Source organism: Cataglyphis hispanica, chromosome 11 (assembly GCF_021464435.1).
Source record: "Cataglyphis hispanica isolate Lineage 1 chromosome 11, ULB_Chis1_1.0, whole genome shotgun sequence".
NCBI lineage: Eukaryota > Metazoa > Arthropoda > Insecta > Hymenoptera > Formicidae > Cataglyphis > Cataglyphis hispanica.
In genome coordinates this window covers 6,245,675-6,273,364 of record NC_065964.1, presented here as the reverse complement: position 1 = coordinate 6,273,364, position 27,690 = coordinate 6,245,675, and the positions used below count along the sequence as shown (strand labels likewise).

General features: G+C 43.1%; 1 protein-coding gene across 5 annotated transcripts in view; it reads left to right on the top strand.

The window, feature by feature from the left end:
- LOC126853143 (uncharacterized) overlaps nt 1-27,690 on the top strand; it is a 61,455-nt gene that overhangs the window by 2,368 nt on the left and 31,397 nt on the right. Inside the window, exon 1 of one of the 5 annotated variants that reach the window (XM_050598631.1) lies at nt 25,582-25,672. The exons of 3 other annotated variants lie outside the window; for them this stretch is intronic. The gene's annotated coding sequence lies outside the window, so the exon portion shown is untranslated. Of the gene's footprint in view, nt 1-25,581; nt 25,673-27,690 lie in introns of those variants that run through there. One more of the 5 variants, XM_050598632.1, reaches the window with a different exon arrangement.

Below are 27,690 nucleotides of genomic sequence, written 5' to 3'. Positions count from 1 at the left end.
GTGCGGTTCCGCCAAGATTGTTATTAAAGCTTGAGTTGCGACTCGCGCGAATGACGCCGAGATTTACGAGAGTACACTCTCTTCCTGTGCGTTCGGAAATTTACATTCGCGCTTGAGATCGTACACTTAATGTGTGTGTGTGTGTGTGTGTGTGTGTGTGTGTGTAAGCCGTCGCCGAATCCCCCGCCGCGATCGGCGCGCGCGTTTCGCGGTCGGTCGTCTCGAGTGTAAGACCGAATATACGCGGCTCGTTAGGTATTCCGATAAGAGAAATCGCGCGATTATGCGAATCCGTTAATTAGAGGCCGCGCGCCTAACGACTGGCGTGGGTTTATTTGAGGAACGAGATTGCAATCGCGCGCGAGATGCACGAGCTATGAAAACATCGGTGGAAATGCAGAATCCTGTTTTTACGATCATTATAATTTTGAAAGCGCGATATTCTCACGTGCAAGGAACTTTTCACCGATGAGCGCGCTAATCCTTTCGTTACGTTAATTGGAATGACGTAACGCCGCGTGATGCGGCGTACGTGAGAAAACGAAAGTGTGCAGTGGGTTCTTTCTCCTCGTGTTTCGTTCGTTGTATGCGAACTATTTATTTTCAATTTTTCGTGAATTATGTATGCGCCTCTATTCTTAAAAGAATTAGTTTAACAGAGTGTATTTTATTTTGCATCTCGTCTAAATTATAATCACGCTACGACTTTTGCTTAACAATAAATGTAGATATTTTATTTTTATTCGCCACAAGAGTCAAACCAATTTTTGCATAATTATATCGAGTTTCCTCGAATCATCGGGATTATTCTATAGCGTCGGCGTGAGAATCTCGTGATTTTAAGGGCACGACGCCACGCCGCCGCGATCAATACGCTTACAGGATAATAAGTATAATCGGATGTCTGATGGCTCGCGTAACGAAAGACGGGTAACATATTGTTTTGTTAGGGATCCCGTGTCAAGAGAGAGAGAGAGAGAGAGAGAGAGGAGTCTCTATACACTAGGGTGGGTTCGGTCCCGTTTCTCCACCGGCTTTTCGCGGGACCCCCCATGGGAACATTTCACACCGGTAACCACCGCAAACCCCCTCGCCCCCGCCCAACCCCTCCCCCGTACGACGGTAGTCACCCTTCGTAGTTTTGGTTACGCAAAGTCGATTTAGTCGGGGATGGTTTGCTCGCTGATTTATAACGTATGGAGAGCCGTGCTGTGCAAAGTCACCTCTATATCCTTTTTGCTCGCTATCGTTTTCGCGAGAAGGAGATCGCGCGTCAATAGAGGAGGCTGCATTTGTCGATATAACAACCACTCGGCATGGAAATGACATCACTAGCTTGAGGGAATGTGATTGTTTTTTTTTTATTTTTTTTTTTTTTTGGAACACACGCACAAGACAGCGTCTAAAGTCGCGAGATGGACTAATCGCGTAGGCCGGTTCGACGACCTCGTCATCACGTATCAAGATATTACGACGAGTATAAAACTACGCCCGACGACACGGTTTACGCAACGCACTCTCGACGCATTAATAAACGTCCCCGGTTAGAATAATACACGCGGCCAGGCAGATTTATCTCGGACTTGTGCGATTTTAACATTCGCCAATCGGACGCGAAACTTTTAATGGAAACCTCGCGCACGCAATTCTCCGAGAGAGCTCTCGTTGCCGCGAGGAGCTGTCGCATAAATCCTCCTCCGCGCGGAAACTAATCCTTTCTACCGATAGGGTAACACCTATTTACCTACCTACCTACCTACCTACCTACCTACCTACCACCACTGCTAGCTACATATGTTTGCCGCGGTTGAGAGTGTTGTCGGTGCGTTTATTAATTAGAGGTTTGCGCGGCGAAGAAGATGGGAGAGGAGTCTCGACCGTCTCTCTCTCTCTCTCTCTCTCTCTCTCTCTCCCTCTCTCTCTCTCTCTTTCTCTCTCCTTTGCCCTTCACTTGCACGAGGCACGGCATGTCGTTCTTCGAGATGAAGATACTAGAGGTAGGCGGACTCGATCGTACATAAATCGTTGGTCTAGCGAGCGGGACGCTAGGTGAACGCACTGTGTGCACGCACGCATGTATGCGCCGCGGTCGCATTGTTAAACATTGCGCCTACGATGAGATGTATCTGCCCGCCGGCGCTTTCCACCCTCGCCCGACGCGACGTTATGCGCTCGCACGACTACCTTCGCGATTGCCGGCCGCCTGATTTTCTTCCGAATCGAGAAAGAGGGAAAGAGGATGAGGGGATATGCCTCGAGATCGCGCCAATATTATAATCCTAAATACATATGGCGAGTTTATATAGGGATTCCTCCGGGATCTTACGCGTTTCAACGCAATTTATTTATGGCAAAGACAATTTCGTTTACAAGTGAAATTAGTTTGAAAAATATTTATTAATTCTCACAAGATGCATTTTGACATTTGGTACATGTTAAATATAGACTGTATCTATGTATTCGATTTCTCTGCAAGATTCCTAGAGAACACGTCACGAATTAATAAATGCATACATACATATATTTAGAAAATTATATACATATACAACACATATTTATAAAAATATTTTCAAAGTGGATGAAACATCCTGTGTATATATATGTGTATAATATACTTAATCGGAATCCCTTACGTGGTGTCTCACAAAGTGGATCGCCGTAGACGCGTCAAGTTCCACAGCGTCACCGGTTTATGGTAGGTTTTAGATTTTGGCGTCCTTTTCTCCCCAAATTATCCCACAGAGATCGGCACGTGCCGATCGCACCCCACTGTCAGCGGCGTGCATAAAAGTCCGGGGGTTGTCACGAGATCCCCGCCTACCTCCCCTTCGGCTTCGGATTCACGGGATGAATTGACGCCAAGTCATCGGCGTCAACGGGGAATCGACCTTCTCGAGTATTTGCTTAGGGCGCAACGTTTGTTTCTTTAGGATCAATGGCGATTTGTTCTCTTTCTCTATCGATAGTCGCTTCGCAGCTACCGAGGATCGCGTCTGTTTGGAAATCTTTCGTCGCCGCTAATAAAGTCAAATATAGGTCCATATAGAGCATTTGTGTACACTCGAAACAAATATAATGAATTAATATAAATTAATTTTACGCAATAAATTATACGAGAAATCCTTGATCGTGATTTTGTAGACTCTTGAGTCTTCGAATGCTAGATTTGATATGACGATATCGTTATCATTTATTAGTTACAATCAGTTTTTATAATTAAAACAAATATTTCATGTGTACATTATACATAAATATCAATTTTATTTTAAAAATATTTGTTTTCCCTTAATTATGATGTACAAGTAGTATTTTTTTACAAGACAAAAATATGAAAAAAATCAAATATACATATAAAATTAAATCCATTATAAAATTTTTTTTCTACGGCATGTATGTATAAGAGAAATTTTGTTGTGCGATTGTAAGTCAACATTGGCTCAAGATTAGTGGCTTAGGATATACACTTGGAATATCGGTAAACCGTACAGTTTTAAACTGTACGGCCTGTGCATAATGGGTGTCTCGGCGCGAAACGATCAAGTTTCTCACGAAGCCGCTGCGCTTTCTAGCGTAATTCCGCAATTTAAAGCGGCCAAGTTTGTCCCCGCATTTCGGACGCGACGGCAGTGCGCGAAGTGTTCCCATATCAGGCATGCAAAGCTTGATGTATCGACGCTTTATGACGATGCCGAAGGGCGAGCCGAACACAGACCGCCCAGCCCTCGAAGGGCGAGCGTCGTCTCTCGGCGCCTGCGAAGTCACCCTAATGGCCGGATTAGTTTCTGATAGCGGCGGGTAGGCCGACTGAGAAGCCACGTTACGCGGGGGAGGTTACTGCATTCATGACAGATTTACCCTTCCCGCTTTTCTCTCACACTTGCTGGCACGTTATTACTATTCATTTCTGTCCTTTATTGTTCCTGAGATACGACAAGTTAATTATTAATTGTTATTAAAATATATAAAAAGAAATATATTTTTTATCTGGCTATTTTTTATAAACAATTTTTTTCAGTAACTTAAATTATTTTATTAAATAAAATATTTTTATATTTTATATGTTAATAATCACTGTCGAAATATAAATTTAAAGATAATACAAAGTCACTGAAGCTTAAAAAAGTGCAAATATGTTAATAATTTTTCAGATTTTAAAATCAATTTACTCGAACAAAAAAGAAAATTATTTTTACGTACAAGTATTATCTGTTCAATTATATCATGAGTTATAGAAAACTTTATACGACTCTGTGCTATTAATTCTGTAGCAATTAGAGGTTCCATACGAATTAAAAGCACGGGATTATTCGCTTCTCGATTCTCCGAATTCTATTCCATGGGTTCGCCTTTAGTTCCTCGAGCCTTCCGTTCGGTTCTTGGACTAATAGTTCCAGACGTTGACCGCGTCGAGTCGATATCTCAATATCTCCGGATGGAGTTCGAGAAAGGCGCGCGGAGCGATAGAACACTGGAGTCCGGGGCTCTTCGACACGTATCTCAAGCCAAGATCTTGTGCTGCTCTCCGTTTAAGAGAGCCCGGGGTCTCCGCGTTCGTCAAGTTACCGGACGGCCCGGAATGGAATCATCGATCGAGCCGGGCGAACCTTTCAATCATGCGACACCTATCAACCGCGGGTCTCGCGGTGCTCCAAATGAGACTCTGCGCCCCGGGCACGGGCCACGAACGAAAAAGTGCTCGCGATACTATCAGTGATTCATGAGAAACATTCGGATATTTAATATATTCGGATCGTCCCGCGACTCGGAGTCGGTCTCCATCGCGGTGAAACGATGCCGGTGATCTACATCTCGTCCGGCTAGATAAACCATAGGATTTAAAATCCCACGTGCCGAGGCTTATAATTACGGTGACATGCAAGTGGTCATGAAAATTATTTTAATTACATGTCTAAGGTTTCATTTCCTTTTTCGCGAGCGTTAGATTTTATCCCGAGCATGTGTCTCTTTCATTGATGAGCACTTAAAACAAATATTTTATATGAAGAAATCAATGATTATTTTTTTTTTTTTTATGTGTGTATTGAATTTTAATAAAAACGTCAAAATTTCACAAAATAATTTTCAAAATATGGGCAATTGCAGCGAAAATACTGTGCAAACATTTTCGTAGACCATAATTTCTTGTCTCTAATTAAAATCTGCGGAGTAATATACGGTGTGATGTTAAAAGGTGTCGTAGGACGGGATGCAGTGCGGGAATGACAAGATGACGGTGACAGTAATGATAATTTCGAGTCTCGAGGCGAGAGACTCTCCGGCTTGCCTCCACCGGGTGGAGCGTGTTTCGTGAGCGTGAAAAAGATCGCGTCGTGTCACGCGACGTGTTCGCCATTCTCATTGGCTCGACATTCCTACCGAAGATCGTGAACGCCCTCGCGCACGCACGCGAAAACGTTCTTACGTGACCGGTGACAATATTCCCAGCCACCATTTTCATTCTTCATGCCCCCCCCCCCTCCTTTTTTCTACTCGTTTTACATCGCCATTTTGCCGACTCGCGTTGTCGGGGACCAGACGTCCAATAAACTACCTTATAAATGTCCCGCTTATCTCGCGAGCGAAGAGTTTCGTATAAAATTTCAGTTTTATTTACATAAAAATATTTTTATATTAAATAAAAAGATCGAGAAGATGCCTTAATGTGTTTATCTTGGATAAATAGAGATTATTTTTCATACACACATATTTATCATCGGAATATAGATATTCGCGAAAATTGTGCCGAGCCAGAGCGAAAGAATTTCGTCGACCGATATTATATTCCTTTCCTTTACAGAAAGCCGCCTTTTTCGATCCGCAATTATCCGCCTTGGAAAGGGGCATTTATAAATTTCGCGGGCACAATCGCCTCGCGCGATCTTAGCGCGTGAGCGCGGGGTAGGAGGAGGAGGGGAGGGGAGGGGGAGGGGGATGGATAGTATGCAAAACGCGAGCGGCAGATATCGGCTTAAGCATAAATTCCTCAAGCGTTGTGACACACGTTCGCCGCAGCATAATCTCTAACTAACGGCGCACGGAACGGCGGGGATGGAAGAGGGTAAGCGGGGGAGGAGGGAATGGAGAATGGGCGAGAGACGGGTTGAATCTGCGCAAACCGCGCGCAATATCGTCTCAGATTTATGGCCCGGTGAAGATAGGCCGACGCGATACTCGTCACACGATGAATCCGGCAACGACGTTCATCGGCTGTGTGCGCGCGTGCATCTCGATCCTAATTGCCGAAATTGGGCTCGCGTCCGCGGTTATCGGCCGTCCGTATCGGGCGAAGCTATGAACTGTTTATCGTTTAACGTTGTTATGTTATATTCAAGCATACTCGAGCATAACGGACGCCTTGAGCGCGAGTCTCAATAGCGTTTCGTAAAACAAAATCTTGACAATATTACGGAAATTATCTCATTTTTATTCTTTAGATAAACTCTCTTAAAAGAAATCAAAATCTTGAAAGAATTAGATAATAATGGATGTTTCAATATACTATTTTAAAATGCCTTAAATTTTACATTATAATATTATATATGAGATCAATAAGTAGAAAAAGATTTTAAAATCACATTCTGTAAATGTATCTATATATAATTATTACTGATTTTTTAATTCAATCTTGTTGCTATAATTAAAGATCTAAGAGGAGGAGCAAAATATGAACATTTTTATTGAAAACCTATAGTCTATTAACATAAAAAAAAAAATTTGCTAATTTTTAATGAAATTTTGTGATACTTCCACGTATTCAGTTTAAGAGAAAATGAAACTAATTTTTGTGCACTGTCAAGCTTTTTGTTCAGCATCCGAGTACTTCTGCGTCTTTAGACAACATTAAGAAACATTAAGAAATCTTTGGTAAGGATGAAAATAAGAATTTTGAACGTTATAATGCACCGCAACAGACGTTAACGTACGCAGTAACGTAAAGCGTATGTAAATTTCCTCGCGGAGTATAACGAAATGGGAGCACCCGTGCAGCCGCTGTCTTCCGGGGTGGCTTATTACGTCAGTTACTCGTTAACGCGCGGCTTACGTGCCGCCGTGCATTGTGCCGGCCGTGTGTGGGGTCGATAATACAAAGCCGAAGAACGCCCGGAGAGGACTCTCGACGCGAGAGCGCGCATTGTCAGGCACGCGCTGCCACTACAGACGCCGCATGGCACTTCCCTCGAGTGCGCCGCATATGCTGCGAATCAGTTGCGAAACCTATCCGGCCGATTGTCCGAACGATGTAATTCGCGGACGAGGCGGAATTTCTTCCGTTGCGAGAGCTGTCTGCGAGTCGCATCTCCGGCGAGAGAGAGAGAGAGAGAGAGAGAGAGAGAGTGATCGGACGTGAAAAAACCGCGAATCGCTGATAATACATGCTTGCGAAACACTTGAGAATTTTTTTGGGAGATATTTTCAAAGCACAAGATTCCGCGAAATATCTCTCTTAAATGGAATCTTCATATATTATTATATCTTACATTTAATCCATTAATTAGCGATACACATTTGCGACGCGTTTATGAATATTATATATTTATTACTATTATTTATCTTGTCGTTCTCGAGGATTTTGAAAAACTTTGGAGCTTATGCGTCAGCTACAGTGTAAAATTTAACATGTTCAAACTCTGATTCTATTCTATTGTCCAGCTTGCAAATCTGTTTCTTCTAGTTGCGCGACGCGAAAACAATAGAGACGTCCGGTTCAGCGTTTATTGGCCGAAGCGGGTGGGTGAAGGACTTTTAAGGGGTTTAAAATGGAGAGAGAAAGAGAGAGACAGAAAGCACTCTCTGCGGTGGTCCTCTTCCTTCCGTTTCCCCGGCAATCCTCTTCGACGAGGAGGATGGGGAGTTTTACTCGTGTGAGTTGAAACAATAAGGTTCATCTACCAACGCGCAACTCTCCGGCACTCGAGTCATCCCTCAAGTGCGCTTTGTGGGGGCACGCGCCCCTGTCACACACGACGATGATTGCGGTAGGTAGGTACGGAAAAGAGAGGACCGTCAAGTACGGGCTTGCACTTCCACTTTCAACGTGGAAATATGCAATGCCGGGTCGAGTTGAAGTTTCGGTTCAAGTGCTACCTATGTAACGACGGGGATACGCTCGTTAATCCGTCTGGACCTCCGTCCTCGCCCCGTGAATTTCGCGCGCGGCGAGTTGCCTCCCGCGTAAGCATGAAGCATTTCAATTTCTCACGGATAATTTGTAAAAATCTCGACGACATAAGATCTCTCGAAGATTTCTAGAATTAGATTCGACATTTCTCGTTGACATTCTCTGGAGTTTTCCTTCGAGACGCGCACGTCTGTTTCAATTTTTAAAATAATCTTTAATTGTCGTTGATTGAAATTTTATCGCGTAAAATAATATTTTTTTCATATATAATATTAATTTTAATTTGCCCCGTAAAAATATTATAACGTTTCTAAATTAAGGATACACATATATACATATACATATTTGCATGTAATTTCTTTGTCAATTACGGGAATACGGTGAAACGTTGGATTTACAGATTAACGAGATACAAATCCCGTTCTCTACTTTTCCGTAATCTCACGCCTGAACTCTACTCCGCCGAAAATCGGGGCCGGGTGTTCACCGCAATTTTCGTTGGTCCGTTGTCTCTCGCGTCGTAACGACATCCACGTTGACAAAGGAAGCGGCGATTTGGCGAAAGGGAGGAGGGCGCGCGGGGCGGAGAGTGTCAAAGTGGATAGGGTCGAAAACCCCTGAGTAATCTCGTTAATTTGCGTGCCGGCGAATTCGCTCGTCGCCAGAGGAACGCTAGGCAGGCTAGGAGCGGTATTCTTGCCGGGGATCCTGCCAGAGGGTCGGAAAAGCTGGGGCGGGGATGCGGCTGTATAGAGGGACGATAACGGAGGACCCCGGTTGTCTGATGGCAAGATGGCGCCCCACGATAGTGACGTCACGGCTCGGTCGTGGCGGGGGCGGCGATCAGGAGGGTGACTAGAGAAAGACAGAGAGAGAGAGAGAGAGAGAGAGAGAGAGAGAGAGAGAGAGAGAGACTAAAAGGGAGGTGAGGAAGACGAGAAGGAACGTTAAGAGACGGAAGGAAAGAGATAGATAGAGCGCGCAGGCGGCAAGAGGGGAAAAGTCAGATGGAAACGCGAAAGATGGAAGGGAGAGCGACAAAGCATCGATGAAGAGAGAAGCAGAAAGAGATGAACGGAGGGAGCGGAAAGACGGAGGCTGAAGAGCCTGCGACAGAGGAGAGAGTAGCAAGGGATGTTCAGTTTGAGGGAGAAGGAAGAGAACGGAGAGAATTCGCGAAGGGAGGAACGGATGAAGGCGCGAGAAGGACGGGGGCTAACTAGGGCGGAAAGGGCGATGAGAGAAAGAGAGAGAGAGAGATGAAGGGGGTTGGAAATGAGAGGAAAAGAGAGAGAGAGAGGCAGAGAGGGAGAAGAGTATAATATTGATCGCATCTTCGTGTGGCTGCAGACAGCATCTACCCTCTGTGTTGATGGGGTTGTTACTTTCGAGGATTTAAGTTTGATTCGCCGTGGTGCCTCTCCGCGAAGATCATAGGCGTGACTGCTCACATACCAATATGGCTTCGCATTGCTTACAATTAAATGAATATCTTGGATATCATTTCCAATTATACATGTATATGCATATATAATGTTTATTAATAATAATAATATAATAATATAATAATTTGTTATTTATATAATAGTATTTTAGTATATACTTTTATATATACCAGAAAGTTTAAATAACTAAACAATATACAAAGTATATTTCCTTTTTGATCGCTTTCTCGAATTGGCACTTCTATTGGGAATCTACGTGATTTAGATATATATGCGCAACGTGTGTCCGATAATTGGTAGTCGACGTTAATGTGCTAACCGCGCTAATGGCTCGATAAGGTGTTTCCCCGTACGTGGAAGGAAAAAAAATATATATATACGCGCATCTGAAATTAAGTTATCCGATCGCGGGATAGTCGTTATCGCGCGGCAGCTGTTTCTCAGACACGCCCGTTTATAATTCTCGATATCGTATTTTCGATCCCGCCGTCTGTGTCAGGCCGTCGGACTTGCGGTAAAAGTGTCGTCGCTAAAATGGTGATCGTGGGGATATAGCGTAATCGGATGTATCATTTAGCGAGTCTTTCCTTACCCGCTCGCGTGACACTGCATTTGCATGTTTCGTAAAAGGAGAGAGAGAGAGAGAGAGAGAGAGAGAAAAGAATATACAACAGAATGATACGTCAGAATAATGAGACAATTTAATGACACGTTTGTATGAAAATATAAACGCGCGTTTTATGAAAATCAGCTTCGACAAGTGTATCAATATTCGTGAGAAAATCTAGCATCACACGTATCGTCTAATATGGAGGAACCTCGGATGACGTACCGTCGCGTGCTTCGTGGATGTCGAACAAGTTGAAACGAAGCAGATAAAAGCGACAGAGTAGCGCAGCAGGCGAAACCGGCCTGGCTGGTTACAAGTTTGTCGCTTGTTTTTTTTCTTTCTCTCCCTTCGTCCGCCGATTGGTAGTCTCATTAGCGATTCAGCGGATTCAATGCCACCTGAGAGCGATATGTCTAACCGGACGTATGCAAAGCTCTATCCTGTCCGTCCATCGGGCCCCGTTTCTTCGCCACCTTGACGCGAACTGACATTCCTCGGCGTGTCATCGTCTGCTACCGGCTGTGCGAGAGACACTTGTGTCGAAGCGAAAAGAGACGCTTCGCATCAGGCTCGAACAAAGAATACCTTAGTCGTGTGTGTGTGTGTGTGTGTGTGTGCTCAATTCTCTCTATCTTTCATTTCGCAAATAAACAGAGATAAGAATTTCGATCCACCAATACAGTCTAATGATTGATGATGGAGGATTTGCGTTGGAAATTTTACCAAGACCGTGTCCAAAGTTTTTATTTTCATATTACGTTATAAATGTAAATAAAAAGAGACGTGTGTTTACGTCAGAATAAAATTTTTTTTTTCACCTGTACAAAGAGTCTCTGAGATGTTGTGGAAATAAAGATAAGAATAATACACACATTTTCGCAAAGAGTTATTGTGCAATGAACTCGCACCGCGTTAAGAACAGAGGCTGCTCACGATGTCTGTCATCGTTGTACGAATCTACGTGATAGAGGCATATTATTTACATCGAATGGAGAGAGCATAGACGGGAGCGAGACGGTTTTGCGCGTACATCATCGGTTTTGGCATCGAGAGGTTGGTTCGATAGGTGCAATCTTCGCACGCATCGACATGTGTATTTAAATTAGTCGCTCCTACGGTTGGCAGAACCCGGAGGAGAATCGGGCTACATACGCTTGTACACGTATAAAGATACGAGCGCGCATACCCCCACACACACACACACACACACGCACACATATCTACGCACATACGTATGCGCGTATCGTAACATGTAGTCGGGACGCGGGGTGAGGAGGAGCAGCGTATACACAGGAGCGACGTGTAAGCTGCCCGGCCAGCTTGTATTCAAATTAACTCTCCGAGAAGCTGTTAATTAGCGGTCCTATTGCTACAGGGCCTTTCATTAGCGGGTCTCGCGCTTCGTTATCCGGGGGCGACTTTTAAATATATCTCGCGCTCACGTGGCGAACCTTTCTGAGGAGTTGAGAGGGAAGTGGTGGTCGGAAAATTTTGGCCGTCAATGATGTGTGTTTCTGAAATATTTTTTTTTTATTTCAAGCTTTATATGCACTGAGGAAAAAAAGTTGTTGATTTGACTAAATGTGTTCAACTGATTATTATTTCATTAATTGAAATATTTAAGTGAAATGATACGTCATGTTAAGTTTAATATGTCGTATTTAACTCAAATACTTAAATATTTCAATTAATGAAATAATAATCAGTTGAACACATTTAGTCAAATCAACAACTTTTTTTTCTCAGTGTGTCAAACATTGATTTAAATCAAGATGATAATCTCAAATATTTTATCCCGTATAATCAAAAGAATTTATATTTATTTATTGAGTGAAATATAAATAGAGAGAGAGAGAAAAACAGAGAGTATTATGGTACACAAAACAAGTAAACATACGTATATCTATTACATAAACAATCATCATGATTATCAGGCTATAACTCTCTCTCTCTTTTTACTTTACGAAGTTCGTGTTATAGATTTGCATATTCCTCTTACTTGCTTACATTCTGTTTTATTCTATAAAATTCTATTAAAATTTTAAACATTTACACATTTGTCTCGATAATAATGATTTTTTCGTGCGCAATCTTCACGGATATTACAATATTATACAGTGTTATAAATAAAATTCTCGCACGTGTGTGTGTGACGTGAACGGAAAGTCATCGAAAATCAGAGAAATTGTGTGCGAGCGTGGCGCGCGATGCATTCGTTAAATCCACGTTGAATCGATCCTGAAATCCATATCCCTCGATAAACTCTCTCGCCCGACGAGAGCGAAGTTCTGAGAGGCGCATTCATACAAAAGCCGCGGCGCTGTCAGTCACACGTCAGCCGGCAACAATATCCATTGTGCCAAAGTGAATCGTAATACCTTGCGGGTTATGGACGTACGTATCTGATACGATAACGCGATATCGAGATGACACCGGCCGCCGACTACCAGGCCCGGCTGGCTGCTGCCAGCGACGAGAGAGCGATAATCGCGTGCGCGCGCGCGCTCGGCACTTCTCAATGTTATCTGTCTATTCGAGGAGCGAAGTTTAGCACGTAAAAGACCGAGGACTTGTTGCTCATGTCAGCTGCCCTCGTAATAGGCATGCGATATCGATAGCGGGGATTGAGGCAGAAGGGAAAAGGAGAGGAAGGCTGTCCGCCGTGATTTTACTCTCAATCGGCTTTGATTGGGGGACGCGTTCGATCAAAACTGACAGGTAGCCTTTATTACGCGAGTCGTTCAGACAATCGTTATGATTTTAGAAATGCCGTTCGATCGGCTTTCTCGTCCAAACAACGCCAAAATCGATCGACAAATGGTGGAATAATAATTTTCTTCTCGGCAATAGTTGATGACGACTGGCTTACCGCTCTGAAATTCGATCGACTTATTGCAAGTTCCCCCACGTGTTTCGCGACGTCGAAATTACTATTAGGCACGAAGCCACACATGACTGCAACTCGTTGGTTCGCGTGCATCTCATCCAACATTTTTCACAAACACAGGGGGGGAAGGGGGAGCGGGATAAATTTTAAATTACAAGACTCTTGAACTCAAACACGAACTCTCGCGTACGTCCCGCTTGGAAAACAACGACGATGTAAAATATGAATCTCATTCTCGTTATTTCTAATCCGCGATATCATGCAGTATTGAAATGTATATATATATATATATATATATATATATATATATATATATATATCAAAAATTATTTTTGAAACGTAGCCGCGAATTTCGTTTTTCGAGAGATTTTGCGATCTTGTCGAGCAAGAAACAAAAAATTTTTTCCTCGCGAGGCAATGTCGACAGAACGTCCCATCGATCTCGGGCAGCGGAGAAGCGAGTTGCATTCTCGACGCCGCAAAAGTTGCAGCATCGAGTTACGACGGCCGCATCGAGCTTGCGTTGCACGCAATAAAAAAGGAAATGAAAAAAAAAAATATATATATATATATACGTTTATTTCGCTTTCGTAGCGCGGATACGCTGTCGCTAAACGAGGCCTCGACCTGTCATTACCGGCCGCGTTTACTGTCACGTTTCGCGGGACGAAACTGCCATTAGACACGAAGCTCGTTGTTGGACGAGCCCGTGCGCGCACGCATGCAGGTACCTAAAAACCGATTCCTCTCCGCGATTTGAATTTTTGCGCTACCGCACACAGGGGTTTTATATTTTCTTTCATGGCAATTAATTAGCGGATAGTATCGCGGACCTGGCGCACGTACGAACGCCGGTCGGCCGATAAAAGTAATGCTCCGGAAAAATGTTCCTCCTACGACACGATGGCGGAAAAGAGAAAGAGAGAGAGAGAGAGAGAAACGAAAGCGATCGCGAGGTCGGAGGGAGAAAGAGAAAAATGGAGAAAAAGCATAGAATAGAGAACGAGTGTTGTCCGAGTCCGGGAGAGGCGAGGCCAGAGAACCGGAGCGAGTACGCCAACGGCATAATATCTGCGCTCTCTCAGAGAAACGAGCGGCGCGTTCTGCATGCAATCGCGTCGAGGAGGAAACGCGAAGAGAAAGAGAGAGGGAAGGAGAGAGGAAGACGGGGGAGGGTGTCTACGCTATAAAATATAAAGTATAACGTATATAAGGCCATAAAGCCCGATAAGGGAGAGTACCCTAGATATACGGCCGCGCCGCGAAAAAGAGCCGGCGAAATTAGAATTTTTGCGGTGACCTCGCTCCTTGCGACGACGACGTGGAAGCGAAATATAATTAATGCCCGAAACACAAGAGACATACCTTACGTATCGGTTTACTAAAATAAATTGCTGGATCTTCGAGGAATCGCGTTGCCGAAAAAAAATCAATATACCATTTAACAAAACCACGAAGAGGAGCAAGAAGATTCTAAAAAAATTATCCAAAGACGCGAGAGATCAGAGTTGATCCTTGATGAATAATTCTGAATGAAAAAAATCATCCTGACGTTTTACATTTTATTCCATGATGTTTTTAATTCAATTCTAAAGTACATTTGCATTTCATCGATGATAGAGTCGATTTTATCGATAACTCGGATGGAAAGAAGAGATAAAACGCGGATATAAAAACGCGTCGTTGTACAATTCGGAGAGAGATTGATAAATTATGGAAATCCTTTGCTTAAAACTGTGTAACCCGTAGATCCCGTCTCGTAAACCCCGACGAGGCAGGCAGTCGTCCAGATATACGAGCTCGCCGTCTTATCGGCGATGCACGCGAAATTAGAATTTTTACGGTCACGCGGTATAGGCGGGAGGATGAGATCGAGGAGCACGTGGAGGAGGAGGAGGAGGAGGAGGCAAAGTGCCACGAGAGCTCGTAAACATCATCGCTCGCTGTGTACGCGGTGGGGAGGGGAGAGGGTATGTGTACACTGTGTGTATAAAGGGAACGTCTCGCGCCGGATTAAAAACGCGCGCGCGATAATTAAAGACGTATCGCGAGGAACGGACGGAGTAAATAAATATTTGAGGGTGGAAATGGAAATTCGCGGTGTGAATGCGGTCAAACTGAGAACGAATCTTTCTCGTGTAAATTAACGAGATCGTTGCGCATTTTTCTTCCGCAGACCGCAGACGTCCGTTGGCCGCGACGTGTCGTGGGCGACGAGAGGGCGCGACAAAATGTGCCGAGATTTCGCAAAACGGGGGAGGTTCGCGGCCGAGAATATATCTGAGCTAGAGGGAGATACGAGAGGAGATCCATTATTTTCGCAACGAGCGTTGCCAACGAGCGCGGTTAACGAGAGGAACGAGATTCGCGATCGCGGAAGAAAAAGGCGAGATGTAAAATACATACGATATATAGAGGCAGATAAATGACCGTCGAATATACGGATGCGGATATACGGAAACTGTTGGCGAAATTAGAATTTTTATGGTGACCGCGCTTTCCCTCTCTTCTCACGCTTCTCTTATCATGAAGAAGAATAATAAAGTCATCGTTAATTTCGCAATATCTATTGGCTTAATAATTCTTGGATTTTATAGGAAGCTGCGAAAAAATGAAAGGCCGTCCGTCTCGAATTGCTCGCTCTGTTGCGCTGCGATCTCTGAAATATTTGTAATAGTAGATTTTTTTATTTACGCATTTTTTCAATTTAAAGTCTAAGATGTACAAGATTCTTGCAATGAAAATAGGAAAGTAAAAGATTGTAAGATTCCGATCTGAAAAAATGTGCAAACTTATAAAAACGAGCGAGAACTTTCCGTGGAAAGCTCTAGGTAAAGATGGTGATCCTGTAAGAAGGTCTTCGATATACATTATCCTTTCGTCTTGAAGAATATGTTTGAAAAATTTTGATCATCTCAAAGCCGATAATCTCAGTAGCGTCTGTTAACGGGGCGCATATTAGAAATGTTATAAAGTGTTTTTAAGTTTTCCAGCTGGAAAAACAAAGAGAGAGAGAGAGAGAGAGAGAGAGAGAAAAGAAACATAGAAAAAAATCGGAGCTTCTCGAAGCTCGCCGTATAACTAGGCAGCTTAGACAGTAAAGCGAAACGACCGCGTATAAAAGCCGTCGGAATTGAGGGGGAAGGACTTTCTCGTCCAGCCGAAGAGAGAAGGTTGTGACAGAGGGCGAGTGACGTTGGAACTGCGCGGTGTGTCCTCCGCCGGTCTTCCCGTCTCTTTCCTCGTCTTTCCTTTCTTCAGCGGGAATGAACAGATCTTATCCGTTAAATGCAAGAGTGTGACGGCGCCTGGCTTCTTTTCTCATACGCCACCGGAAAATCCGCGACGTTGACGCCGAACTGTATCTATCACACACGTGACATTGCGCGCGGTATCACGGCGTAGATTGAATTCCGCACCTACGAGCGAGGATCGCACGGCTAATAGGAGGCGAAGATCCCTCCGCTGCGGACAAGATTCTGCATTTTTTCCGTATTTGATTTTACGTGCGCCTATTTTGTTGCTCGAGCGATAGGGTATTTTCATTGCCGAGATTTTATTTTACACGAGATATTGTTTTCTTAAATATTTCGTTCCTTTCATTGACAGCATCATTGTTTTCCGAGTCAAAATAATTGAATTGAAATATTTTTAATTTCAATTTTTTATGATTGTGATTTTTAAAAGATTTTGTTAGGTTTAATTTATGTAAGAAGATTTATATAATCGAGCTTTAATTTTATATCTTATATATGCAAAGTGATTTATATATCGTTATAACGCTCGTCAGTTTACTCCGTGTAATGCGCATTTCTTTTGTTGAGATTAGCTTGTAATGGGAGATAATAATGATAAGTGTGCGTGCGTGTGACATGCCTATCCTGTACCGGCAAGAATAACTACGTTTGGTGAAATTAAATGACTTGACGCTTGTATAGTGAGAAGTATTATCAGTTCCATAGATATAATTGCATTAATTGCGAACGTAATAATTCTTTATAAAACATTCAAAGAGACATTTTTTTTTTCAACGTGCATTATCGAAGAAAAAGTTTCGAAATGTCGAGTTTCGCGTGATTCAACGGCGCAGTCCGTGCTGCGATCGAGCTCGAAGGTTTCTCGATAAATGCAACGAGACGCTTACGGAGGGAGGACGTTGCACTCTCTGTCTCCCTTGCGCGCATAAATCCATTCGAATGTCGAAGCCGATCCCCCCCTCCCCCCCGGCCGCACCTCCCGCGTCCTCTCTGTTTCTCTTCGCTGCACGAGATGACATCTCTCGCTTACCGAATAATAAATGAAAGAGAACATTTCAATTAGGTAGTTCTCGTCTCTCGCAGCGTGATGTCTCCTCCCTTTCCGAGGTCCGGGGACCACCCCAACGCGCCTCCGAGGGGACCCGTCGATGCGAGTTTTCGGGTCCGGCGTATTCCGGGCGTGTACGCACGAACGCACGGATACACACGTGCACGAACGAGGAGCGTGTGTACCTTGCGTTATAAAGAGGCGTGCTCATGACGAATGAGGACATTATACGCGCTCGTTAGGTATCTGCTTAGAGAGAAACTTAGACCCCTACGGTTCCTCCCGTCCCTTCCTTTTTCCGTGGTAATGCTGGGATTTTTTTACGCGCTTCAAAAATTGGATTGGCACGAATTCGTTCTTTGAAAGCCAGAATACAGATGCAATTATATTGACAGAATGCCAAGGATCTTCTTCTTGCACCGAATAAATCTTTAATAACGAAATTCTCTATAAATATCAACTTATAGACTTTTAATTAAAATTAGATATCGCGCGCCAAGCGATGGAGCGGGGAAAAATCTCGATCATTTCAACCCGCGGATTTATCGCTGCGATCAAAAACTCGTCGTTACGATGTACACGATGCACTCGCAGGTCGATCGATCATGCCGTGGAGCGAGTGAAAGGAGAGATGCAACGCGCATCCGTCCGCGGGTCCCAAAAAACAGGTAGCCAGCCAGAGATCGTCCTCTCGCGGGCGATCTCGCCGTCGGTTTCGCGCGACTATTTTTCACTCGTCCAGTTTTTAATGGGCGGGATTAATATCACCGGGTAACAGGACACTCTTCTTTTCCAAAGGGGAGAGCCGTGCGTGTGGGTGTGCGGGCGAGAAAAAAAAGGATTACAGATGCGGCGCGTCCGTTCGCGGCGGCAAAATAAGTCCGATTGTGCTCGGGCGAGCGGACAAATTATCCGCTATTATGCCGGCGTCTCAGTCTATCAATTACGGTGGAGGAGGAGGTGGAGGAGAAGGCTGGATGTGTGAGGCACCGAGCACTCGCGCGCACACATCGCCGCGCGAGTCTCAGCTTCTGAAAGAGAGCTCGGCCACACCGACACGCCCGCGGTCTATTTCATTGATCATCCGGTGATCGTGCGCTCTTCCAAGTATCGCGCCACCAGGTCTCCGCCTCTTCTCGGAAGCCTCGAGAGAGTCTTCTCTTCTCATTTCATCGTAAGTAGATGCCACGGAGCGAGGATTCGATCCGCGACGGAGATTTTGCTTGAAATTTAGCGCTCTCGAAAAAAGGCTTTTCCCATTCGGGACGATTTTTCGTTTTGTTTTTATCGTTTTATTCGAGTCAAAATTTTTTTCCTGTTTTCCATCTCGAATGGAATCAGTATTTTATCGCTGATAACAGGTGGTTTTTAATATTACAAATAGTAGAAGCTTATTGAAAAGAATCAATACTCTTTTTAAAATTATTTTTAATCTAATCTTACCAAAAACTTTTTTTTCAAATCTCCAAGTGAAAAATGTCTATATTTGAAAAATATAATAAAAATAAAAAAAAAATTAATTTTTCTACATACATCAAACATTTATCGGAATCCTCCAAGAATCCATAAATGAGGGATTTGAGATTGGAAACAGGTGCAAAACTTCGAGATATTTCGGAGAGTTATGTAAAGTTGGATCCACGATCCGGAAGCGAAAATGTAACGATTATTGAAGTGTGTAACGTTTAGGCCGTTATCGCGCGCCAAATTGTAAAATACTAAATTATCAATTGCAATGTGCCGCGACCGAGCGATGCATTAACATGCTTCGATTTCGACTATTGTGCACTTTCTCGTACGCCGGCCACGGTAATGAATTATCATCGTGCTCGATATTTATCGTACGAGCGAGATATAATGATTTTCCCGCGCCCCTTTTCTCCCGCCTGCATCCCGATTTTATTTCGCTCTCTTAAATGGAATCGATGAATTATTACTGAAAAGCAGCGAATGATCATTGATGTTGTCGTTATAAATATAACAGTGAAATTTCACTGAAAAAAATCAGTAGTAGTAAATCTTTTAATCAGAGATATTTAAAAAATGTCTTACATTACAATAATATACATATATGAGATGAAATTGATAACATTACGTTTTGATAAAAAAATATCTAAGTTTTTGATCAAGACTTTTTTTGCTTATTTTTTGGAGGATTCATCATATTTTAAAAATAAAAAAGTAATATATTATATAATTCTGAACATTTAAAAATTATTATACATGTTTCGTGGCGAAAGACTATTTTTTTCGTTTCAAAATCCTGTTGGAAAATTGACTTTTTTCGCACGATGGCGCTAACGATTAATAATTTAATTTTCCAAAATTGACGACTACTAAAAATCTTGGATCTAATCTTGGATCGGCGCTTCGCTCTCTGAGTAGTATTTTTATGAAAAGTTTCTCGCAACGCCCTATAAACTATTTATCAACAATTTAATGCACTCCCGCGATATAATGGACTCGGAGAGTATAATACGTCACGTCAAACCTTTTTTTCCCATGGTTTTCTATGGACCCCCTTAAGAATAAGAATAAGACGTTGACACATGGAGGGGCCCCCGTGCACACACGCCACAATCGTAATATAATATACGACGATGTAACTATATTTCATATAAGAGGAATCTGTTACGGATTATGGCGCTTGTGGAGCCAAATCTATATCGCTCGGGATCGCTTACGTTTTTATCGTACCTTTATGCAACTATCCATTTATCATGTGAATCTCCCGAGCTGTAAATAAAGTTCTGTAAAATATATAGAAAACTTGTGTGAATACGACAAAAGGAAATAAATAAAATATCTTCAAAATTTATTTTTATAATTAAAAATTGTTATTAGACACTGACACGCATACATATTTATAAATATTTACGAGTAGAACTCACAAGTTTCTCTTAAATTTTCGTTATAAACTTTATAGAAATAAATTTAAAATTCAGAGAGTTAAGAGAACTTCTCTTACGCTTCTATATATATTTATCAGTTTCATTACGCATTTACATTTTTAAAACGTATTACATTTTTGGAAATCTTATTGCTGAAACTGCGTGGATGCGTAAGTCATAAGGGCGGCTAATTCATATTTTTTCCTCTACGACGCGCGCGTCGAGGTCCCGTCGTTTACTTTCCATCCTTCTAGTAGTCATCGAGGGGTGAGAGGAAAGGACAAGGATTGTAGTGAAAGTAGTGCAGCTTTGCGATAAGGAACGCAATCCGATGCGCGTGTCAGATAAGTGGCTGATGCCTTTAGTATGGGGAACGGCGGTGTTTCAGCCGTAGGTTAAAACTCTTTCTCTCTCTCTCTCTCTCTCTCGAGGGGTCGCAGTAACACCCTCACTTAGGCCATTCGACCGAGTAAAATCCCCGAGGGTCGACGACGCAGATCGAATTATGCCAAGCGAGGGAGGGGTGAAAAGTCATTCGCGAACCAAATGGCCGGATTAAGGGAGTCCGGGTCATTAATTGGTCAGTTTGATCTCCGACGCGTTGGTCGTCCCTTACTGTGCGTGAAAATCTTATGGGGGTCAATTTTATTATCGGTATATCTACAACGATGAGTCTTACACGCAAGACGAGATTTAAGCGGTTGGCTGAAGTAACAGTGACTTTATATTCGTTTGGTGCAATTACGTTTAATAGAAGAATTATTTCAATACAGTAGAAATTAGTTTCTTAAATGGAATCAGTACATTATCATTAAAAAACAATATAATCATGACAGTCTCAATTATAAATATATCATACTATACTATATACTAATAGTATATAGTAGAATATTTTTTAAATATTTTATTCCTGTCTGTAAAAGTTTGTTTAATTACATTGTGTAAATGAAAAATTTCTTTTATGGTGATTATAAAATTAATTTAAATTGCTCTAATAATAAATGAAATCTACGTATCGCAGGCAAACTTTACGCTACAAAATTATTACCGCAAGATTTAGATTCTCTCGTAATGAACCTCCAAGTATACCTGTCGCCGTGATATAATGTCATCGTAACGATTTTTCTCTCGGCCGAGGGGATTTCCACAAAACCATGAAATCAATCAAAAAAACCCGTAAGGTCCCGCCGTGTCGCGAAAAATGGGAGGACGCCGGGTAAGAAGAATACGAGAAAGAGAAAAGGATCGCTCGCGGAGGACGACGAGGAGGGAAGCAGAATGATGAAGCAGTGGTGGAGGACGATTCGTAAGACGGGCGCGTAGCCACGGGGGTGTTTGGTGAGGAACCCGAGTCTCCATGGGTTCCCATGGGCAGCAGGTTGGCCCACCCATGGCTCCCTTTCACGACGCGGTACACACGGGACTGCATTCAGGAGGAACACACACCGATGATCCCTCCGATCGGACTCTCGCGCGCGGGCGAGCGAGCGAGAGAGTGAAGGGGGAGGAGGGGAGAAGAAGAAACGTCTCTCGTAGGGAAGAAACGGATAGAGTCCTTCGTTCCTCCTGACAGCGGGGGCCCCACGGACCGACCTGGCAGATATAAACGTGTAATTCTTTCGCGCTTCGTACTCATTGTTCCCCTAAACTATGGATTGCGCCATTGTCGCGCATTGTGCCGCTCCCGTCGTCCCCGTCGCCCCCGCCCCCTAACATTGGAAGGGTCATTATTTCCGAGACGCATCCCCCGTGAATGTATCCGCGCGTTTTACCTCGTTATGCCTTTTGCCTTTGTGAAAATGCTGCACTTGACTTTTCGAGCTTCGCACACAATGATATTAAAGAGCCCGTCGCGAGACTTGAAATCTCGACTAAAATATATTTCGAATAGGATGAGGAGCAGAGTGCATCGAACTCTTTTGGCATTCACAGCTGCGTGGAAATAGAAAGCGTACCTTTACGTAATGCGAGAAAAAAAATGATTTATTATGTTTTTATAATTTAAAGAGATTTGTTGTAAAAGTTGACAGAATGTTATCTAATAAATAAATTATAATAAATGTCCATTAAATTTTCATAAAATAAAAATGTATAAATCTTTAATTTAAACTTTGAATTTAGAGATTAGAAAAAACAAAATGTATGATATGGACTAATATTGATTATTCAGATTCTTCATTATAATAGGAAGTCCGGTTATATTAGCTACATATAATAATATTTTTACTGCAACAACTTGCAAAGTGCAATTGCTTGTTCATTAAATGTTAAGCGCAAGAGAGAACAAAATCTGCGGAGAGATGCATCATCTCTATTCTCTTTCGAGACAGAGTGTGGCAAAGTCGTCAATGCGACATATTCTTTAAGCGAAGCGTGAGAAGCCATTATGCGACAGACATGTAATAATTAACAAATTAATTAAGCTTGATTATTTTCACGAAATGTTAATCATATCTCGCCGCCGTCGACTTCCTCGATTCTCATCGTAATTAATTTGAAATTGCGCAGATGCCGATCGCGATAATCCTTTTTCTTTTTTGCACAAGTTATGTATTCCCGGCGTTTATATTTAATTATTCCTGAAGCGGTAATTATCCTCACGAAATCTCGTACATCGATTGACTGTCGGAAGGAAAGTTTGCGGTGTCGCGCGTTTCGACGTCTGTCACGCGAGTCTTCATTTGTGACAGAAAAAGAGAGAAAGAGGAAGAGAGAGAGAGAGAGAGACACGATAGTCTTTATTTCGCTTTACGGATTAACGGGTCCCGCACGAGCATGCGAAATGCGTTCGCATGGGTCTGCCACCTGCTCTTGTAGGACAATCTAGATCGTCGTAAAGTCACGTTTTTATGGTGAGAAGATACAGTGCGATTGATACGAGGCGACGTTTACGCGTCGGTTCACACGCCTCCTCGATTCAATGATCGCATCCCCTTACACGTTGTATTACATGCTTCTCATTCGTCCTCGTTGTCGTTCTCGTCGTCGTCGATGCCGCGTCTCGAACTGCCGATACCACCGACGTATAATTGAAATAATCCGTGATACGCCGCCGCGACAATCGTCCTGGATATCGGACGCGTCCGTAATGTCGTACCTTGGATAATTTTATTGTCGACGATAGGAAGAACGAGCTGGAGCGTGCCGTCAAATAGCCATTATATTGGCCATGGCGAATCTGTGTATAAAACAAGCGTGACCCGAATGTTGTCACGCCGACTTGCTCCCGCGCCCAACTTTTCATTCTCCCCACTTTTGCTCTCATTTCGTACCCTTAATATCGTACGGTTAATGGTTATTCAATAAGGATATGCAAATCCGCCAAGTGTACACGCGAGTAAATCACAGTTTATTTCTAAACAAATTGAAAAAAAAAAAAAAAAATATAATGAATGAACCAGTAACTTTCATATTCCCATAATAAATGTCCAGGAAATTTCTTTTTTTTCTTAAAAAGACGAAAAAAATTTTCAGTTTCATTTCAACGTATTTTAATCATTTTTAATCCGTTGATTTACATCTCTTTAGACTTTTTATTGAAGGATCTGTACGAGATGGATTCCCGACTTGCCGAATGACTTACCAAACTCATCGTGTCGATCGCCGCGCGGCGAGCGAAACTCCGGGGCAGCCACTTAGTCACGAGATTAGCTCGTCCTGAAATTCCCCGTGTCACCGCTCCCCCCTCCTCCCCTTTCCCTTCTGCCCCGGGGCCCGTTCGATCGGGCGACGGTTCGAAAAGAGAAAATGACAGAAACACAAGCGAATAAGTAAAACGAGAGAAACGAGAAGAGAGAAGCCGGTCAGCTCCAAGGCAGGAGCACAATGTTCGTCAAGCGGACAATGGGATCGGTCCCTTCTCCCCCCCGGGCCGATGGACCGGTGGAGACCCCGGGCCGTGCATATATCGATACTAATCGATATGCGCGCACAGCGGATCGCTCGCTCGCGTGCATGTATATTCGACGCGGGACTCGATTAGTCTCCGCATTGTGGCCGCCATCAATGTCTACGAGCGAGAATGGTGGGCTTGTGAATGTGCGTATATACGTGTATATATATATATATATATATATATATATATATATATATGTATGCATATATGGGCATGTCGTGTAAACTGCGCACACACGATGCGAGAGATCCGAGGAAACCTGCGGAGGAACGAACGTGTGTCATTGTTAGCCACCTGAGACCCTAAGTGATTCCTGACACGTTGTCCGTGAAAATGCTTCCAAAAGAGAATGGTGAGAAAGAGGGAAAGAGAAAGAGAGAGAGAGAGAGAGAGAGAGAGAGAGAGAGAGAGAGAGAGACTCTTCTCGCATCCATTTGAGCCGTGCGATCGATCGCTATTAACGGCTCGGCTCGGCTTTTTGTTTCGAGCTGCGAGAGGAATCACTGTCGGGACGATAAGCGAGATCGCGATGATCGTCGAACGGATCATCCACTCTTCTCTCATCGTTGATCTCCCGCATCTTTGAATCACGCATCCGTTCGCGTCGGTCGCGCTTTCGATATGCGAGCAAGCGTAGGTTAATAAATAGATATTAATTAAAATGACAAAATATCTTATCTTATTATTATTAATTAAAATGGCAAAATATCTTATTAAATATCTTGCGGTGATAATGACTTTCTACAAAATTGTGAAAAATGAGAAAAATTTTTATCAGAAATATTTGATTCTTAAATTGTTAACAATCGAATCGAAATAGCGTGACGGCGTCTGTCACTGGAACTGTCACGTGTCGGTGTTTACTGCGATTTTAGCGATCGACGTTGGTCGATAGATACCTGTCGTCTTTAGCGAATGCGGCGCGAGACGAAAAGAGAACGAAGAAAAAAAGGGACTCCACGCACGGGCGGATTCCGTTGGGAATTGGAAATCCTCGGAGAAGAATGATGCGTCAAAATATGTCGAAAAAATGTCAAAACGCTCGTCGAGCTGGAGAGGAGGGTGGGACCGTGGATCGAATCGCGGACGATCCCTCTCGAAAATGCGGGCCAGTCGTCTTTGTTGGCGACTGAGATTTCTCGGAAAACGTCGTAAGTGCGTTCATCGGGGGACGAGGATTTTTATTCTCCCATTTACTTGCGCGTGCTTCTCAAAATATGGAAAAAGTCACATTTTCGCGGATTAATATCGACAGGTTGAATCGATAAAAAACATTGTTTTTGTTTCGAATACATGTTATGTATACATATATAATATATGGAAAGAGAGAGTCTCTCGTCGATTCAATGTTTTTGATAAACAATTGTTTTTTTCGTTGTAATAAACATCAAGGTTGTTGATCAGAGACGAGTCAGGAATGCGACAGTCGCGCGCGGACTGCCAGTAATAGAAGATTCCGTGACTCAGAGCACGACATACAACCACACGATCGTTACTGACGCAGCAGCGTCGTATTACAGGTACATCAGATATTAAATCCATAGATTTGTGCTCTTGACGGCATCAATTTCTCCTCTGACACGTACTTTGTGGCATATTGGAAAATGTGTCTTCTCTCTCGCGCGTGAGATCGGAGGGATCTACGGAGAGGTCTCGATTCTCGACTCGACGACGACTGCGAAAATTTCTATTCGCGGAGGCAATCGAAATGTCCGCGGGAGAATGAAAATAAAAGTCGATCCAATCGACACCTACGGCGCGTCGCGTCGCGTCGCGTCCTGACGACACGTCCGCTCTCTCGTCCTCCTCGGTACGCTTTTATCCCCGAACATCGACGTCGAGATCCTTTCGCCGACGTAGATGAACTTGTGTAGACGCCAAGTACCCGAAAATGAAACTGTCACTCCGCTCTCGCGGCTATCTTCTTCCTTGACTTGAAACCGCGAGGGAAGGCTCCGCTGATCTCTCCCCTTTCGCTAGCTTCTCGGATTTATTTTTCTATATTTTCGCAAGCCGTTGTCAAATAATGTTTTATGATAAATCGTCGACAGATCCGTCTGCAGATTATTCGATTCCCGTGAATTAATTTTATTAGATACAACGCAACTTGTGTTTTTTATTTATATATGTCTGTTTTTTTCTCTCGACACACTTTATGCTAATCATCGTTTTTTTTTTTTTGATCATATATTAATTTGAATGCTTTTTTATTCACATATTTTATCTATTTAGCTATAAAGATTGCATCAGCGTCGAGCACAGTTTGGTAGGAAAATTTTCGACGTGGACACCCTGTAGATAGCAAAATAGCCGTTCCACATTATATAGGGTGGTTCCGTATGCAAATAAGGCTTCTCTTTCCGTTCGTTGGTCGAGCTCCACCCCCGTCCTCGGGCGTCCATTGTACTGCGGCTCGGTTGCGCGCACACAAACACCCGTGTTCGGATATCGAAGCACCACACGATATGTGTAGCGGATCCGCTACAAGTATATTAATAATAATATACGCGGTGGCTCTATCTTTCTCTCTTTCTCTCTCCCTCTCAATGATTCGATATAATTATAGTCCGGACGCGAGCAGATAGCATCGACGAAGATTACGCTACTCGGCTACTCTCGGTGCGGGACAAACTGTTGTAGTGCACCTTTATACTTATCGAGCCGTGAGCATTAGAGAACATTCACTTTACGGTTCAAGAATACGGGAATGCGCGTCTCAAACGCGCCAACAAGTAAAGTTTTACGGTGCTAATAACAATTTTTTATCTGTTCATATTTAAAAATATATATATATATATTTAAATATGTTATAATAAAAGAAATTACAAGACTAATATTTGATTTGAAAGAAAAATAATTTTAATGCAAAATGGTGGTTCTCATATATACGATAAACAAACAAAAAAAAAAACCGAGATTTTTAATATCGTACCTGCTTACGTTCTTTAATGACTTGACCGTTAACGCGATTAGATGTCATTAGATGTCGTCAGGGAAAAAAAAATCGCGATCAACACGAGCATTAAGATTATTTTCCGCGAACGATGTCATTCTTCTTCGTGTTCGACACCCTCCCTTTATGGGAGGAGGGTGCGAAATCTCGGTAAGATCTGCAACGAGGAGGAAAGTTTATCGTCCGACCGCCGAGCTACTTTTCGTCCCGATACAATATTTACGAGGCGATGCATCATGACCAACAATGGCTCATAACACCCTCGTCGAAGAAAAATCACCCCGATACCTTCCAGCGTATATGTGTGTGTGTGTGTACGCGCCATTCCTGAAAAGAGGGTAAATGTGTCCCTCACACACATACACACACATATATATACGCGTGTGCATACGTGTGCGCGTACTACCCGAGGGCTATATCGTATCGGAGTCCAACAGATAACTCTTATCTCGGCGAAGCAGTATTCTTACCGACTTCTAGCGGGGGAGGAATGCGACGTTCAGGGCCGTGCTTACTGCGTATTCCTCTAGGGATTTCGCTCGTTTGTCCTTCATATATATATATATATATATATATATATAATAT